This window comes from Odontesthes bonariensis, chromosome 6 (genome assembly GCF_027942865.1).
Source record: "Odontesthes bonariensis isolate fOdoBon6 chromosome 6, fOdoBon6.hap1, whole genome shotgun sequence".
Lineage (NCBI taxonomy): Eukaryota > Metazoa > Chordata > Actinopteri > Atheriniformes > Atherinopsidae > Odontesthes > Odontesthes bonariensis.
The window spans coordinates 14,905,517-14,921,871 of NC_134511.1; the positions used below are offsets into that span (position 1 = coordinate 14,905,517).

At 42.4% G+C, this 16,355-nt stretch overlaps 1 protein-coding gene across 5 annotated transcripts in view; it reads left to right on the top strand.

The window, feature by feature from the left end:
• Positions 1 to 507: 507 nt before the first annotated feature.
• Positions 508 to 16,355, top strand: part of slc20a2 (solute carrier family 20 member 2) — a 63,786-nt gene continuing 47,938 nt past the window's right edge. The window contains exons 1-2 of one of the 5 annotated variants that reach the window (XM_075467522.1): positions 510 to 973; positions 3,789 to 3,828. The gene's annotated coding sequence lies outside the window, so the exon portion shown is untranslated. Of the gene's footprint in view, positions 974 to 3,788; positions 3,829 to 6,679; positions 6,779 to 14,392; positions 14,415 to 16,355 lie in introns of those variants that run through there. The other 4 variants (XM_075467526.1, XM_075467521.1, XM_075467523.1 and 1 more) reach the window with 4 other exon arrangements.

Below are 16,355 nucleotides of genomic sequence, written 5' to 3' on the forward strand. Positions count from 1 at the left end.
CGTCCTCTCTCCCACCTCCTGCTGTTGACTGGCTCGTGTAGTTACGTAACATTTATGCCTTGAGCACGTGGCCGCAGTCATAATAGATGGCAATATCCAAACCGGTTTAAACATTACCATTGCCACCCTGTTTAATCTTCGGGGTGTAAAATTAGAGCCAAATACACGGGAATTCGGGACAAACAGACGATTTCCTGCATAATAATAAGGGATTGGATTCCTCCACTCGCCATAGATTCTTCTCTCAGCCACAAAAGATCATTCACAGTGCGCAGAGAGACGCACGACTGTGCGTGTGCTCTTCACTGTGCTGTTGTGTACGGGTTTCCAATCCTTGCACTGAGAGGGCTTTTGTTTCCACGGCCATCTTCACAATTTTTCTACATTTATGTTGTCTCGGAGTAAGCAGCTCGGAGTAACATGTGAGCGCCGCTGACTGGCAGTGAAGTTAGACACTGGAAACACACGCGCGCACACTGTAGGCGCATCGCACAGATGCGCGTTCTGGTTTCATCTTCAGACCAGGGACAGGCTACAATCCATGCAGCCTCAAACAGTTTTACGCCTCTCTTAACACACTTTTCACGCGGAGCCCACGCGCATAAAAAGGGTACTGAGCTTCCCATATGGTGGTGTCACCTTGCAGTCATCAGATTGACTGACCGCGCTCTCTCTCTCTCAAGCTACTCCCCCCTCCCTCATCTCAAAGCTGTCATCCTGAGCAGCATTGAATCGTCGGATCAACCCCCTAAACGCCCGGATGAGAGAAGTAAGCGACGTCCAGGGCAACATGGTCATATGAGACGGCTGAGTGGAGGGCAACCATTCCGGGGGACGACAGCCACTGTTGGAATCTGACATTTTCGACGCAGCCCACGTTGAGCGGTTCTGGGAAAATACAGACAGAGACAGAGGCGCGGAGGCGAAGTGGAACGGCGGTACATTTCTCCCCCTGTGGTGTCCTATTTCGTTGGTAAGTACATTTTGTGGAGCAACAAAAGAAAAACCAACCCCAAAAAACCGCTGCCCATGTGTCTTTCTTGCTTCGATGGGGTGTCTGTCTCGCTCAGCCACTTCCCCTGCGCATTTCTTTGTGGTGAGTGTTATGTGCGGGCTGCCTTTAAGGAAGTACAGGCCTGTGGAGTGTAAATACAGCGTAAAATAAACATGTCTGTCCTGGCTATTTAGATAAGCTACTGCAGCCCATAACCACCATTTCACTCTCGGATTCGTGTTGCTTTGGTCAACTCCAGATGAATGTGCTTTTCACTACAAGTGGCAAGGTTTTTTTCTTTTTTTTTTTTTTTTTTTATCATCTCGGCGTTGAAACATCATTGTGACCACTAGTCGAGCCCAAACTACACGAGTGAATGGTGCAGCTACACGTGTGCGACTCCACATCGGACTGAGTATGACAATAGCCCCAATTCGTGTCGGTGGTTCCGTCGGTTTGAACATCCGGGAGTTAACTGGAAACAGCGAGAGCCTCCCCTCTTTTAGCGTGCGTTCGAACATTTGGCTGTTTATCACGCGAGTTCGTTTCTCGCAGTTGAGCTTTTCGGAATAGTTTCTGGAGCCTACTGGGCATGCGCACCATGCAACCCCCTCATTGCCCAATGTTTGGTAGTAAGTTGGAGACAGATTGTTCTAAAAGTGTCGGGAACGTGTCGACGCACCCCTCTTTTGATGTGTTAACGCTGATGACTACTTTTTACATGAATCAGTGTTTGTATCAGTTCCCTCACCAGCCAGTCAGACAAGAACACAAACAGCCTGTTCATTTGCAGCTGAATGTCTTGTAGGGCGAGCCCTGCATGTATTGTGACATATAATCGCACCTGCCGCTGAGGGCAGAAGGCCTGCAGGAGTCAAATTTATTCAAATCCATGAGAACCTTTTTTTTGTTTGTTTGTTTCACAAAAAAATCCCAAGGAGTGGAGCATACCCACGGTGAAAACGTGTGGTTATAGGAACAACAACAACCCCGTCAACTAATACAGCAGTGCAGCCGACTTAACATGCGGAGGATAGAAAGTATTACACTGCAAGATACTTTTTTTTTTCTAAGTAAAAGTACTGATGATCATCATCTGGTGTAACGCGATAATTAAAAAAGACTCCCTGCAGAATATACTGTCTCACTTGAAGCTTTCGAGGCTGAAGTTGATATAAATAGCATATATTGATGTAATGGCAGAATTTTTAAAGTAAATGGACCCCAAAGAGTTGTCAGTGTCCATTTCCCTCCCATTTCAGTTTTTGTTGTTCAAATGAACTTAACATGGGACTACTCTGTACTTAAGCGTGGTACCAAAGTAGATGCAGTTGCTTACTATTTCACTATCGCAAACCTCTACAACTTTGCGAAAGAGCGCCATGATGTATTTATCATAAGGAAGTTGTAATGGATTAGTACTTTGATGTGTTCGGGTTATTAATCTAACTTTAGCTCAGCTGGTCAGATTTAGTACTAAACATGTCCTCTGTTATTGCCCACATACACCGAGGAAGTGGATAACAGTCAAGCGACCAGAATGGGATCTGTGAGTGAATAATTAGTCTGGTTACTATGATAAAAAATAGTGAGAAAGAAGAAGAATGTTGGGGACTGCCTAGGCCTCTGTATCCCCCTTCGCGTGTTTTCGCTCCTAAAGGCCTCTCTTACAAAATGTAACGGCGGTGTTTTCACACAGCAGGAGCTCACAAGTATGAGAGCTAGTTACTCATTCCAGTATCTTGTCTGACCTTAAAGGAAATAAAAATGATATGGAGCACTATGGCTCTTTTTTCTTTTTTTTCTTATATGCACCTTTTATGCCTGGAACAAACATAGGTGTGTACAGTCTGGTGCTTTTGTTTACAAGATTCTGTGATAAGGATCATGTCGCCAGCCTCTCCCAATCCCACTCATAGTTTGAGAAAATATCAACCTGTGCTTAGGAAATAATGATTTTTGTGCTTTTATGGAATAGAATGCAGAGATGGACAGGAATAAAAGGGATGCTGGCTGGGGACTCGAAGCTTAGGGCGTTCAAGCTCTTGTTGGTTCTGCATTAACCGCTCAGGTGTGGTGGCATCCCCCCGCTTAAGTATTAATGAGATGGCTCTAGAATGTATTTGAATCTCTGGTCACCGTTTTTTTTTTTTTTTACACCTCAGATCAAAAAATTTGTGTGCCATGGTGAAAGTAGCTGCCTGCCTACAAGTGGTCTCAAAGCTGGCTCCAGCTATTTTCACGTTCTTGTGTATGGATTCAAAAAATTCAAATTCAAAAGTTCTTACAGTCTTAATGGTGGATAATCTGCTGCCTTGGATTTGAAGCTGTCTGATTTGCTCAAACGGCCCACTTTCCAGGAGACACCTCAGTTCAGCTTAAGTTTTAGCAGCCAGCTTTGGGTGAGATCGTGACTGGATATTAGTGTTGTTGCCTTCCATTTGACTGTGCATTAGTAAAGGATCATCATCTCTAACCTGTGGATTTAAGGTGGGTTCACAGCAACATGTATGACTAGATACAATTCATGTTTGACTGTACTTTGACCTGCCTTTTGTAAGAGTAATCCCTTTGGAAAGGGGGAGAGAGGAAAAAAAAACAATTGAGGCAGAGTGATTCACACTGAAATGCTAGTTCTGTGGCGACAGGGCGCAGCCACAGCTTAGACCACAAGGTCATTCGAGTTAATACTAACCATGAATTCAAATGCTACATAACAGACACTGCATTTCATGTTTTATGTACCGTTTATTTGCGCAACTAAGCCTTGTTTCTTTTCATTTCTACCTTGAAGCCTGCCATCAGAGGAGGAGCTGTTCATGTGCACGAGAGCGGTATGTGGCCACCGCAGTGTTTTCATGTTCAACAAAATGCTGAGAGAGCTTACCGGTTTCATGGGAGTGTGCTTTCTCAGTACAGATGACTCTGCCAATAGCTCTAGGTCAGTGTTCAATTCACCTTCGGCCCTTTGGTTCGTACCACGAATGTCCACCGTGAGGGGGCGGGGGGAGCAGGTCACACTGCATTAGCTCATAGCCTCCCTCTATTAAAGCCGAACGTGTCTTTGATAGCCCTCTGATATTATTGTTTTCATAGGCACACCGTCTTTTGGATTAATACAAAAAGTGTGATACGCGACTGCACACTTGAGTTCAAAGACAGATTTCAGCAGAGCTAAAATGGCTGTAAAAGATGTTTTTGATTAGTCAGCAGGTGGACAGAAATAGGACTCCAGATAAAAGATGTTGCTCCACAAGTGTCTCTTTGAAAAGACATTCAATTGTGTTGTTATCAGCTTATTTTATATTTCTACAAATATCGATGGTTCTGAAATATCTGCATTACACATGGCGACGGTAGATGCAACAGACTCTCAGAGTCCCTGCTATCGCCCTGCTATTTTTTTCACGATGGCATGGCCCCGTGCAGGCTGGTCCTTCTGCTAGTGGGTGACTCTGTATCTGTGGGCAGAAGGGCAGTTGGCGCTGGGGCTGGCAGTGTCACAGTCGGAGAACAGTCTTCTGTCTCTGATCAGCCCACCTCGCCCTGAGAGCACAATCACCCTGTTATGTCTGAGCCCTGCTTCGTCATGGCAACATCACATGATAGCACAGACTGATTGTGAATCTTCGTGCTGCGTGTGTATGCGTGTGCTCCATGTGTGCTTGTACCAGCGATGCTTCAGACATGTCATTGCAGAAAACCTGGTTTGGCATGTCACTGATCACCTGGAGGTGATAAATGCGTCTTTTTCTTTGTTTTCAGTTCATAAAAAGAAAAAAAAAAGAAAAAAAAAGAACATTTTTGGATAGTAGAAAGCAGAAATGTTGGCTTGTAAATGTTGTAAGAGGAAATTGAGAAGAGAAACCATATTGAGCAAGATGCTAGCTGTTAGTGATAGAGAAAGAAGCTGCGAAGCCTTTTGTCAACCATTTCGCCTTCACCGTGCTTCAGGGTCAGGGTATCGTCGAGGCTTGGAGAAAATAATTGTCACCGTTTCAGCACTTAATGAGACCAAATTAGAACCACAGGTTCAGTTTAAGTAGTTTGGACACAAAGATATTTGAGGCTGGATTTATATAAATATATATATATATATATATATATATATATATATACATATATATATATATATATGTATGTATGTATGTATATATCGCTCCGATATTTGTGTCGTCTACACATGCATGTGCACATGCATGCATCTGGTTTCATGGAACTCGTGTTTGGTTCCAGGCTTACAGCTACTGAAAATGCTTGTGTCCTGTCACGCATATCGTCTTGTTTCTGCTGCCACTTAGGCATGTATTCTTCTTTGACTGATAAGTTGTTGTTTTTTTTTTTTTTAATTAATTCATTCAGTCCTTTTTTTTTGACTGTGGTATTGTTTTGATGGTTTCTTCTATCTTGATTAAAAAATCTGCATTTACAGCTCACGCTGTATTATTTAATCATGCTGCCAGCCAAAGGCTTCCTGTTAGTTTTCCTGTCAAGGCTGCTTTGAAGCAAGAGGGACCTTTTTTTTCTTTTTTCTTTTTTAATTGTCCAGAGAGATTTATACGAAAAGAATGTAATTCTCAACGTAATAGCCTTCTTAAAAATAAAACCCTGCATATGTCATTTGATCAAAGAAAGCCATGCCATCATATAGTGAAACAATTAGCCATTTATTACCTAGTTAGCCCGTTACTGCCCATGCTTATTGCATCATTTTCTTTGAGCCATTGTGTGTTTTTTGGCCCTGTTTGTGCCCTCCACTCGGGCCATGAGAGCCCTTTTGTGGTCTTTCTGGTAGCCTTCTGTAAGCAGCAGAGTCTGTATCAAAGCACTGTCACACAGAGCTTCTCTTGTTTGTGTGCTGGCCTGGTGTTAACTATGCTAATGGGAAGCTTACTCCTGAAGTGTGAAGTTTGTGGGTTTTTTTTAAACTTTTAACAGAAGGTAGAATGGACGTTATTACTCTTCCTTTTTTTTCTTTTCTCCTCAGGTACATTTTTCTAAGAGTACCAAGGCTTTGCTCGACTTTAATGAGTCATAACTTTGCCACTAAGGCCTGGGGTCAGTTTGAGGTTTTGGAAAATGTTTGATGGCAAAACATTAGAGAAACTGCAGAGGGGCATGGGAAAAGCTATTTTTAGCATTATTTGTGTGTGTTGGTATGTGTGTGTGTGGGGGGGTAATATTATCAATGACAAATGTAATAATTTTTGTCTAAGGAAGACACAAATCTATGTCCACTTTGACTATAAACTCTGTCCATATTTAAAGGGCAAGCTCTTTCACCTAAGAAGTGTTGGCAAAACAATCTTTCAGATCATTTTTGATGACAACTAAGGGTTTAGAAAATGGTGTGCCTTAACTGAGATTCCATAGCTTTATTCTTAGTGTACTGTGACGTGGGAAGGTTCTGATATGAATGACTGGCCTGTCAACTCTGGTTTTTGCTTTTGTGTTAATAATGTTACCACCTATTTGCATTTGACTGCAAGGATGGGGTTGTGCTCCATGTAAGGATGAGCAGCTGGTTGTCTGGTCACTGCACACACTCATGTGACAATTCTATTTCTGGCCAATTCATTCCTCCCCCCTTTAGCAACAAGAGCGAGTGGTGGGTATGTGACACCTCGGAGCAGTGAGGCTGGAAGGTGAGGGTCAGTTGTCGGAAACCAGTGGTATCCATCCAGATGCCACCTTGTGGGTTAGGAAATGATTGAGGTTGAGCAATGGCATGCTGGACAATTGAGTGCAGATGACCGAACATGGATCTCCTTCGACTCTCAGCTGGTACCTTGCAAATGCATGTCGACTTGTTTTTGCATTTTGCTGCCACTTTGGTGCTGTCTAATAGACGTGTGGAACAATCTTTAGTTGTGGGCTGCTCCCAGCTATTGCTGGTCCATTAGCTTCACTCTGCTGTTGAAAAGATAGAAGTCCAAGTGGACAAAGATCTGCTTTGTGTTGGAGTAAATAGGAACTGTTGAGATAATGAAGACTGTCCATTGCAACTGTTGTCTGTGCGTTTCACACGTGCTTCTTTTACGATTTATGTTTTTTTTGGGGGGTGGGGGTGGGGGGGGGGGGGGTGTAGCTGTATGTAGAGGCTGATAGTGCTGCAGACAGATCCCTCTGGAAGGTATAAAATGGCTCTAAACCATTTGTTTAAGATTAAAGAGAAATGAGGGTATGTACTAAGCCATAGAGATATATATGTAAAATAAAGGTTTGGGGGAACTACCATTATTACACTGGCATTTAAATAGTCAGTCAATCTCAAATCACTTATGGCTATCGCCTTGAATTGTGCTATTATGCTCTTGCAAGCTAAGCTTAAAGCTGCAGTCTGCAGGATTTGTTGTTGTCATACGTAAAGTCCTAATTTTTTAGCATTTTAAGGGTTTACATGATCTATCAGAACGCTTGAAGTTGAAAACGGTGACCTCCGTAGTCGCAAAATGCAAGAAATGCTTATTTTTTAACCGAAAAATAAAAAGTTATTCAACTTTCTGTCCCGCCCCATCAAAACACATGAGAACTCGTGCACGTCTACGTGCACGCCAGATTCGCGTACACGACTCCTCATTCATCAACTCACCTGTCATTTGCGATCATGGAAGACACAGTAAGTAGACTAGCCCGTAATGAAGTTCAATAGTCTAGATAAATAAGCGTGGGGACGAGCCTACCTTGTATCGCGCGTGCACAATCGGTGATTGACAGGCAGCAGAGCCCAGCTCGTAACCTGATTGGTTACCTTTTACCGGTCCGGTCTGCAATTTTGTAAACAAACCTGCTGGCTTTGGAGGGACCTAGCGGGACATATAGGGGACCTAGAGAACTCATTTTTTTTTGTATTGGGGTATTTAATGTACTACTTTCAGAATCCCCGGACAGTTCCAGTATTTAAAACATTACAACAATATTACTGGGCATGTATTGTTGTAATGTTTTAAATACTTGAACGCAGTTTTTCTAGAGAAGATAATTGTTTTGTATATGGGATTATTCTCCATCGACTCTTTTGGGCTTTCACATGCGCGAGCCTACAACCAGCCGGTGAGTTACATGCTGTTTATAAAGTTGTTTTGTAACGTCCCCATGCCAGTAATGTGAGAACCATGCATATGGTTTTGATGGTAAGGCTTGTGACTTTATTGTCGGATGGGTTATAAAGTGGTGTGACATTTCTGCAGTGTGCAAGTTGTTGTTTTACGTGGAAGGGTTAGCACTTGCCCCTTAGCCACCACGTATTAGCCTCGCATGACAGGGTGTGCGAACAGAGCGATCTCCACACAGGGAGCGCAGATTTGCACCTCTCTGTGTCCTACTATCAGTATTTGACAACCTCTAGCAATGGAAACACGCTTCAAATGCCCCGGAGTTCCCCTTTAAGTAATATAGTCTAAGTGAACTTCTCTTCTTAAAGAAGAATTAATCAGGGTATTTGAACTGAGTGGAGGATATGACTAATGGTCTAGTACAGGTCTCATTGCCCTTTGCTTTTGATACATTTTTGTAATGGGTTCTGCTTAGATCAGTAGCCCTTTTTCCATCAACGACATGATTGGCTTTAATTTGATGCGCATCAAGAAGTTAGTGCGATACATGTGATGGAAAAACGGTTAAATCGCTAGAACGCCTGTTTTGTCGCATTAAATCAATTCGCTCGAAATAGGTGGTTCAGGGCTAAGTTGAATCGCTACAGAAGTGATGGAAAAGGTTAATGCGATTCAGACTAGCCACGCATGCGCAGATGGTATTGGTAAAGCGCGAGGATTCGAATGTTGTTGTTGAGCCGCTCAGCCGCCCCATTTCACCTATCCTGTCGGTATCAAAACAGCAGCAACAACTAGTAACAACAATGTCCGATGATAAAAGAAACAACTGGTCGAGAGCAGAGACTCTGCTTTTTTTAAACACAATTCGGGAGGTCCTCAAGCAGCATAATTAATTCTCGCCTCGCTCTCATCCTCCTTCTTAAATTTCTGACGGCTATTATAAGCTGACATAGCAGCACTAGCAGCATGTTTATTCCTATCCTACGGTCCATAACTCTAAATAAGTAACTAGCCTAATAAATAAAACGAAAGTCGGTGGTGAAAAGGTACGTAGCCTTGAAAGTTATAGCAACTGTTATAACAGGAGGCTGACAATAACAGCGCGAGCAATTAAATTCCCGCTACCGAGCATTCTAATTCGCTACAATTCACCACTTTTGTAATGGAAAATCATCTGGTCGAGTCTGAATAATGCGCATCAGCACGTTCCGGTGATTTCATTTTATTTTGCTAGAATCGTCCTGTTTGATGGAAAACCAACCGAACGCATCGTATATCGCAACAAAGTAATGCGATATAACTTTTAATTCGCTACAGAATCTGATGGAAAAAGGGCTAGTGATAGAAATAAGAACCTTTTTGGAACAGTGCCGGGAAAATACACTGTTGCAGATTTACTTCCGAATTCCAAGAAAGCCGAGGGAGGACTCTGTTCACAGAAAAACTGTTCTCATCCCCAAATAAAGGTGCTTGGGGAAGCACCTTTTTAAAAGGGAAATGTCGTTGAAGATCTCCAGGGTTTCCTGTGCCAAACAGGTGATGACATCTTCATAAAGTTGCACACATTCCAGCTTCGCTCTGGCTCATGCGTACACACACCAACAACCAAGCAATACTAAGAAGGATTACCCAGCTTCAGACTAAACTGTGGCCAACAAACCTGTCAACGTAATCTTTTAACATAAACGTTACTTTTTTGTCTTACAAAATATGGAATTTGGTTCAAACTATGGTGAATTTGTACACTGACATTGGGTTTAAGAGTGCGGGGAAGACCAACGCACCTTCCAGTAGTTAGCACATGGCTGGGTACCCATAACTGACAGCTGACGAATGGAGTTATCTGAATCTCTGTTAAACTTGAAAACTAATCATTTCATCATCCCAAAGCCCTGTGATTGATTGGCCACTCATCCAGGGCATATCTGGGATAGGATCCAGCCCCCCCGTCACCCTAAACTTGATTAAGCAGGTATAGAAAAAATGGATGGATGAACTTGAATTTGACACCTTAAAGTCCATCTTTTCTATTATCTCAAAACTGGGCCTTTCTGTCAGTCAGTGATTTCAGATAGTGAGGCAAATATTAAAGGCGTGCTAAGGTTGGGTACATAGTCTGTGCATGCACAAATAAAACAAGACTCTGCTGACAAATATATACCCCATACATACTACCCTTTTGGTCAGTTGTGCTGAAGCTTTCCACACATCGGATGTAATCGATCTACATATATTTTAGAGGTCTGGATTAGAGATTCTTCTGCAATGTCTCTTATCATAACAAGCGTCCATTTTATCCCCCTGGATTTTGTCTTATCAGTCTGGTATGCTGCTTGTATCTATTGTAGCGTTTAGTCTGCATGGTTAAAAAATTTGACCTGCACGGTGTCCTCTGCACGAGGACCCAGCTGACCCTGTTGGACTGCTTTAAATTATACAGGCTTCGCGGCCACGCAGATGTTAAAAACTCTGAACTCCCTTTTAATGGTGGCTATCTGTAAATGCACCATTTCAAACTTGGCCTTTTCTTTACTTTGTGGCAAAATAATGCCGCATTTGGTGTAACTCAGAAGTGTGAATTTGGTCTTTTTAGATCTTAAGACTCGGATAGATGATACTTTTCTCATTTTATTTGTTTATTTCCCCCAACTGGAGATTTTAAAGTTTCCACTTGTTACTGAACACAATAACGTGAGAAGTTTTTATGAGGAAAGAGAGTTGTATCAGTGCAGAGAAATACACCGACACACATTTCTATTGGATCACAAGACACGATTGAGAGGGAGTTCTTTGGTATGTTGTCTTTGTGGTAATATCCATCTTAATACAGCTTTTGGCACCTAACGTCAGCATCTAACATGCCAAGTGGTGAGTGTTTACCCTTTAAAACTTTAAATAGCATTTTACAGCAATAGAAATTCCATGCCTTTCAAGTTTTATTGAGACACACAAAAAAAACAAGAAGATTTGAGTGTCATTGTGCCCCCTCCTGGTCTGGCAGGATTATGTTCTGATTTGAGGTAATGGGTGGAAAAGTCTCAAGGAAATAATTCATCCCAGGTGGATTAGAGGTGACCCAGGCAAACAAACTCTCCATCACCGGAACAGCAGCAGACCACTTGTCACGATGAGTTTTCCTCAGCGTCGAGCATGCTGCGACAGCATTCAGACCAAAAGAAAGAAGCACACACAGCTTAAAAGGATGCTGTCCCCCAAAATATCTGCCCCTGGAGTCGGTGTGACAGCTGTTTAACGATATTATTCGGAACGTGTTTGATCAATGCCATCGTTTACTTGTGTCATTGAATGTCTGGATATCGCCTGATTTGCAAAGTTGCCACACAAATGCTAAAAATGAAAGGGACATTCTGAATGTGTGCACCATGCATAGTAGATGTAAAACATTTTAACACTGAGCCATTCTTTCTTCAATAATTTGTGGCAGCACTATAGATTTGTTTCCTGCCAAAAATATCTATTGTGGTCAAAGTCCTCAATATGAGTTTTGGGGGTGCGCGCATTTATCTGCTTCCTGCAGCTGACCAGTGCACTGGCTTGCTCTTGGCCCGTCTTTTGGGACGATATCAGTTCTTCAATGAAAAAAAGGATCATTGCTGCACAACACAATATCTTAAACAGCTTTTTAAGATCTACTTCATACTCGGTCTGGGTTTTCGGTTCAAACTAAATATCTGTGCTAGTGGTCTTAATTGGGTTGACTGTGCAGAATATAGCACACAGTTCATCTCCCATGTTGAAGACATGCCATTCAGAAATCCCCAACAGTTTAGTCTACATTATAATTTCCAGCTTAATTCAATCGGAGCATAAACTCAGCAAAAACCTTTTTTGGTTTTTACCACAAATAAGGAGGTTCTTTGTTTTGGATGGTTGGTTTGTTACTCGAAAATTTTCGTAAATCAGTCATGAGTCGGGGCCATTTTATGTTGTCTTAGACTGTTCTTGTTTTAAATTTGACAGTTTGTGATATTTCATCAGGTACACAGTACTTTTAATACCTGTCCTTAGCTGCATTTCTTTAATTTTAGGTCAGGTGCAGCCTTATATAATAGCTCCTGAACTTTTGAATTAAGGCCCCGTTGTGTATGTGTCACAATGCCATTCTCGCAGCTTTGTCCGCAGCCTATCAGCCACCACTAACGCCAGCAGCACATTTTTGAGCTTTTCTCTCAGTTTTCACCTAGAGTAACGGTGCCAGGGTAATCCGCTGACTCACTGACTTTGCAGGCCTAATCTGGCCCGTCTCGTGGCTTTTCTTCCGCCGTTTGTAAGATGTTTACACCGAGGCTAAAATCATGGTCAACGCTATGTACGTTTGTGTGCATGTGTTTGTGACCTTGCAGAGGCCTGGCAATCCTCTAAAGTTGTGGAAGAACACAGGACCCCATGTGCCCCCCTTACCGCCATCACGTCTTTCACTACGTGCGCACAGCAGCAGGTCTAATCAAAGCACTTTGTAATGCTGTTAGCTGGGTCATGTGCTGGAAGCGAGGATTAAGAGCAGGAGGGCACAGGCCACTAGATCCAGCTTAGGAGGGGCCGTTCGCTCTCTTTCCCTTTTTCTCTCCCTCGCTTTCTCTGTTCTCTTTTTCTATACTCATCTTTTCAAGTCACATGCGCAGAACACATACTGTGTTTTACTGTAGTTACTGGAGATTAATGCAGTTTCAAACCACAGTATAGTCAATATGTCCAGTCCAGTTAGAATAACCACACAGATACTTACACCTCTGTTTATGTGTGTAATGCTGCCCTTGATTGAACTTTCGGCACACACTGTGAAACCGGCAGGACACTGGCACCCTGCAGAGCTTTCCCAGACAGCTCATACTCCAAGAAGATTTCACAAATATAAACGTGTAACATGTGAGACGATGACTTTGACTCGTGTGTCTTTTCAGGCATTGAAGGTTTTTTTTTTTTTTTAAATCCGGATATTAGATTTTCAATTATTTAAAACATAAATGAGGTTTTGTTTGTCATTGTTAAAACCCGCTCAATTTTTGATTCGGTATTTTAGAAGTATAAATGCTGAGCAGGTTTTTTTTTTTTCACTTCAGATAAACAAGATAAACATTTATATTTCTTCTTCTTCTTGTTTAAAAAAAAAAAAAAATTTTCACAACTTCCAATTTTTCCTCTTGATTTGGCAGCTTAATAGCAATTCCGTTGACATGACAAATTATTGTTGGACCAAAAAATTGCACGTAAAAATGTTCGTCCATTGAAATCGTGCCGTTTCACTCAGCCTATTAAAGGGACAGTTCGCCTCTTTTGACATGAAGCTGTATGACATCCCATATTAGCAATATCATTTATGAACATTGACTTACCCCCCGCTGCTTCCTGTGAGCCGAGTTCCAGGCGAGTTTTGGCGCTGACGAAGGTAGTCCGGCTAGTTGAGGCAAACTATCCCTTTAAGCCCATGTCTCAGCTTGTCACTTAAACGCTTTTTCAGACTGTCGCTTTTTACTAATAAAATCCTAGTTTTAATACCACAAAAATCACTGTTGAAATAACTGAAAGAGAACGTCTTTGCAGTGAATTCAACTATGTGTACGATAAACCCCTGCAGGGAAAGTCAGAAGCTTGGACGTCTCCAACATCTATTCGCACAGTCACGCTTCAGGTCAGTAACTAATCTCTACTCCTGCGCTTGTAAACTAAAAATCTTGTAAAGCTTGTAAATCCAGTTTTTTCGATGGATCCTGTGTCACACAGGAGCATTATAACATAAACCCAGAATTTTACAGGTTTTCACTTCGGAGATCGCTCAAACTAAGATTTCATGGGGAATCTAACTAACATAACATCATGCATTTACTCTGGTTAGTGTGGAAACCCCTTGAAAACGTAAAACATCGTTAAATGTGTTAGTCACTTCTTTTCCAGAGTTTTTCACCCTTTTTGCACTAGTTTTTCAACACTCACTAATACCTGCACCCACTTTGCCCCAGTAACACAGTTTAAAACCTTTGAGCACGCCAGGAGTAGATTACCGGCCTCAGTAGTCGAGACAAAGGTGGGAAGGTTGGTAGTGCTTTTAGAGCACAGAACCAAATCAACATTTCAGTCTTTCCATATGTAAGCGGAGAACAGATCGGGACGTGTTGGCAGAGGAGTAAAGAAGAGGAAGGGCAGGGGTGAAGGAGACTGGGTACCAACGCTGATTCGTGGAAGAGAACTGGAACTGTCTGGCTAAAGCAGACTGTGGGAGGGGGCTTGAGGGAGGAGAGGAAAACAGAGGGAGGGTCAAGGGTAAGATGACTCCGATGTTTAGGAACATGGACACAGATGGCAGAAAGAGGGTGAAAAAAAGTCCCACCGCAACCTCAAAATTATTGGTAGGTACTCTGCTTAATCGTGTTAGTCATATGATGTTAAGCCTAGCCAACAATACACCAGCTCTTACTGTTGGTTATGAGGTTGTTAGCTCTATATTTGCTTTTATGACACATTTTGATTTGATCTATTGAGATCTTTTTGTAAGCATGGGTTATTCTAAGAGATGAATAGTAGTTTCTGTCAGTCCAAAAGCAGTATTGTGAGCAGCCCATCCTTTGTGTTGCTGCTATTTTAGCTCTGGGGGGTTTTGTGTTCTGTGTGTGTGTGTGTGTGTGCACGCAGTGTGGGCTATGGGAAATGGTTTAAAATCTCTGATTTATGAGCTTGCAAGAAAAGACTTTGTGTATGATTAATGTTGATCATTTTAAATGATAAGCAGTTTATTGTCATCTTCCTTCTCATATTGCTCACATTGTATCGATCGAGGCTGACTTCCTTTTTTGGACACCTTAGAAACCACCATAAGACACACAGACAGTGAAACGATAGTACAGTGTATCAGCCTCAGTTGCTTAAAACAGTCATACAGACACTCAAACGGGGAGGAGCTGCTTCAGTCTCTTAGCCATTTCGGGGTGAGGGAGTCAAACCTGTGTCCGCTGAAACCAGAGAGAACTGACCTTAAGAGTATTTAAACATAAGGCTTACACAACTCTGAAAGCCACGGGGGGCTCAATTGTTTGCTGTTGTTCCAAAGCTTGGTTTAGTGTTGCTTAAGGCTTTGATAGTTGGTGAGTGTAAGAAGTGTGAGACTGTCTCTGACTCCATCATTCTGAAAAGCTGGATTAAAGGCCCTCTTGTGTCAATGCACAAAAAGAACTGGAAAATATTAAGAGGCAAGAATAGCCTCGTCGTAAACATTAAACAAACATAACAGAACTCCAACTGACATAAGAGGGGTATCACGAGCAATAGTGCTGGAAATATGATCTATTCAGCCGAGTAAACGAGGTTAAGAAAGTATGTCAACACTATGCTGTGATTACGCTATGCTTGACTTTACAAGAGTTTGTGTTAAGGTCTCTAAGTGTGACGACACACATGGAAAAAAAGAAAAGTCCAATGGTTTTTCTTGGCAACAGACATGGCTGCATGGAATATGAAACATTGTCTCACGTGATGTCAGTCACTTGAGGTGACCAATTTGGGCTGAAGGCTGAATCTGGAAAAAGAAAGAATTTTGGGGTGCGGAGTTGAGCTTGGTTGGTGGCTGTTGTTGTCACCTTTCCAGGACTGCACGGCAAAAAATGTGCTAATGCTCACTGTTTGGTTGCGCTTGGTACTCGGCTTGTCGGGTCCTCACGTGGCTGAAGGAGCTCGTCTGTTGGGAGTTCCATCTCTACATCACATCAAAGTTTGAGTAACGGGATTTCTCAAAGGCACAGAATCCCCCCCCCTCAAAATTTCCCAGTCATGTCGTATTTTCCTTTATAACAACGGGTCTACTGCTATTCCACTGATGTCCCAGTCAGTTTTTCACAGCAGTTACACCTTTGGAAAAAAGTCTCGAGTCAAGTGAGAGTACACGTGTCTTCGGCTCTATGTTGACAAAACATTTCTTGCACCCAATTATGCACGCGTCATTATTGCAGCCCTGTGCCGAGTTCACTCGACGAGATTTTAAACGATTTTTTTGTGAGGAAGACAAATGGGTTGCAGACTAATGGCCACGATCTGAGACGAATTGAGTTTGTTTGATCAGTGTGATCATCAGTCACTATATGTAAATGCTTCTTTGGCATGATTTGTCAGGCTGGCAGAGACCTCCAAGCCTCTGACTGAACATATAGTGTTTGATATTTTTAATGATTTTTAATGATTCAGCAGGGGGAGGAGTAACTGAATGAGCCATGAGAGGTGAAGGCTCTGGGTCAGGAGCAAAGTGATGGTTCACGCAACATGCTAAAGGTCATAGAAGATGGGCATGAACAGCATTAGGA